This window comes from Nannospalax galili, unplaced genomic scaffold (genome assembly GCF_000622305.1).
Source record: "Nannospalax galili isolate Female #2095 unplaced genomic scaffold, S.galili_v1.0 scaffold60, whole genome shotgun sequence".
In the NCBI taxonomy this organism is placed as follows: domain Eukaryota; kingdom Metazoa; phylum Chordata; class Mammalia; order Rodentia; family Spalacidae; genus Nannospalax; species Nannospalax galili.
This window is the reverse complement of record NW_008346989.1, coordinates 127128-129729: the sequence shown is the minus strand read 5'-3', so window position 1 is coordinate 129729 and position 2602 is coordinate 127128. Positions and strand designations below refer to the sequence as shown.

Here is a 2602-nt window from a genome sequence, read left to right as displayed (position 1 = left end):
AATTTTATGTCTTATAGGATTTATACTGAGTTCAATATTGTATAACTGTATTAATTCAACTGTGAACCTAAAAATTTACAGCCACTTTTGAAAGAGATGTATCCTTGCTCTGGAGTGTGTTTCTGAATATGTTAAAGCTGTAATGAAATGCTTCTTCTAATCATGTTGTTATTTTAAAAAAATTTTTTTAAAAGATGGTTCAATCTAGTCTACCCAGGTACTCACCCATGTGACTCCTTTGTTGTCTCTGGAGGATGGTATTTTAGATTTTCATTGGCTTCCAAGCTGAAGTTTTGTGAACTCAAAAGTCATTTTTCTGATGACTGTTCCTGAATGCTGGATAGTGGGTGATGCAGAATTCTCCATTCTCTGGGTCATCCTGCTCTGCTGGGCTTCCTCATGGGGTGTGCCTGTGTTCAAGTCCTGCTGTCTGTGGGGCAGGTTGCTGGCATAGAGTGGAGATGATGAATGCCAGTTGGACTGAAACACAGTGGAACAGAACAGCATTTATTTTAGCACACTAAGCACACAGCAGCCATCCAAGGCCTAGAGTATGGGTTTCCAGACATTGATTTTAGCCTTGCATTTGGAGTCCTTTCTTCAAAAGAACACTTGCCCAGAAACATAAACCAACAGAAGTGATAAACAGACTCCCCCTGAGCTGGCCTTGCTGGTGCTCAGGTTTCTGCTCCTCCTAGGGGACCTTGGGGCTAGGAAGAGCCTTTGACGGATGGTAGAGCCTCAGTTCTGAGTCACTCAGCTAAGCAGAGATGAGCACTGGGCCCAGAAAGTTTAACAAATTGTGTAGATAAGATGGATGAACCCGCACATAGTGGCCCCTATTCTATGGGCAGAGACTTGGACACCTGCCCCCCTGCACACCAGACTGTTGAGCCTTACCCACTGGGTTCCGACAAGGGAGAGAGTTTGGGAGTCTCCAGTCTAACGCACAAAGAGCCCTGACTGCCTGAGGACAGAGGAGCAGCCCAGCACCAGTTGAGAGTTTAGACATGAGTGAGCATTCAGGACAGGAGCAAACGAAAACAGGCCTGCAGTGTTTGGTTTAGTTTTGCTTAAAAAAAAATTATATATATATGACAGGTTTAAACCAGACAGGAAGATGCCTGAGGCAACCCAGCTGTAAAAAAAAAAGTCTTGCGAGTCCCTGAAGTAATCTGTTATCTGTTAAAGTTACTAACTGTGGTGTTCCTCTGCAGTGGAGGGGACACAAGGTTTCCCTAATGTCCCTTTTTCCTCCTAGGATATCTGGTATATAGATCTGTGCCCACAGAGGTCTCTGGATTCTAGAATCAGAGCTGACTGCAGAGGCTCTGGTTTGAATGGGAATCTACCTTTGCTCACTCAGGAAGCTGCTGGAGAAGCTAGGCTCCCATTCAGAGCTGCAGACCAGCCAGGTGTGCTGCAAGCCCAGCCAAGTCCTGGAAACTGCTGGCAGGCCTTGGCTGCAATTGCTGCCAGGTGTGTGTCTCATCAGCCTCCTCTGATCAGCAACCCCAGCCACTGTTGACAGAGTCCGCAGAGGCTCCAGACAAGCATGGGGTCTCTTCTTGTCCCAAAGCGGGGGTCTGGTCTCACTAACTTGCACATACGTGCTTCAGGTTCACCCGGGTTTTCTGAGGACATCAGCCTGGCAGTAGTTCTGTGAAGAGTCCATGTTCTCTTGTAGGCCTCCAGGATTACAGCTCAGTTGGGTGCCAGTTTCCAGTTTCAGAGACCCAGGGCTCTTTGTCTCCATCGGTTTCCACCTGGGAGGAAGAAGTGGCTGTGAGGAGCTTGTGAGGTGGGCCAAGGACCTGGAGAGCTCACCTGATCGGGCATACAGACCTAGTTTGACAGACGCCCTGCAGCCCACCTGGCCACCATGGCCAATGCCTGCAGGTGCAGGTAGCTTGTGGGTGGCTCCCGTGCTGTGCAGACCTGAAGACAGATGAAGGGCAGAGCCAACTTGAGTCAGAGGGGTTCCCTGCCCCCTGTGCAGATGCACCTCAGTCATTTCCCTTTCTCACCCAAGCTGATCCTTATCTCTCAGGATATGAATCAAGGGGTCGGTCTGGTTTTCCAGGGGTGATGCAGAACACTTCTTCCCATAGAGCCTGGATGTTGCACCCTGCTCTTTATGACCAGCAGACATTCAGACTTGAATGTGATATGAGCGTCAAGGCAGAGCTGTGACTGACATGGACACCTGCTGTCTGTCCTCTCACATGTGAGGACAGGACTGGATGACTTCCCCAAGAGTCCCACAGTGTCTCGGGGCAATGCTGACTGCATCTTCAAGCAGACTCCCTGAGGGTCCCTCATAGCAGCCCTCTTAATACCATCTCATGGCTGACCCACCCTATGACCCAGGCCCAGTGGGGTGTGCATTCTGGTGCTTGGTGGTCTCCCTGGCTCCATACATTCCTGGTTCCTGTGTAAATTCTTTCATGTAGAAGGCTGTTTACAGCCTCTCTGATTAGGGAAGCTAGGAGAACAGCTTTTCTCACCTATAGTTTAGGTTATAAACTCATCCTGCTGACTCATCAGAGTGGGCACCAACTGCAGCTACCTGGCCTGGCCCAGGAGGCCCAGGCCCCCTCAG

The 2602-nt window shown here is 49.4% G+C and overlaps 1 long non-coding RNA gene across 1 annotated transcript in view; it reads right to left on the bottom strand.

The window, feature by feature from the left end:
• The window catches only part of LOC103742335, a 12423-nt gene extending 10472 nt beyond the window's left edge, over positions 1-1951 (bottom strand). Inside the window, exons 1-3 of the long non-coding RNA XR_607620.3 lie at positions 1846-1951; positions 1353-1766; positions 226-480 (exon numbers count right to left, since the gene is read on the bottom strand). This is a non-coding gene — a long non-coding RNA (uncharacterized LOC103742335). The remainder of the gene's footprint in view (positions 1-225; positions 481-1352; positions 1767-1845) is intronic.
• Positions 1952-2602: the final 651 nt, after the last annotated feature.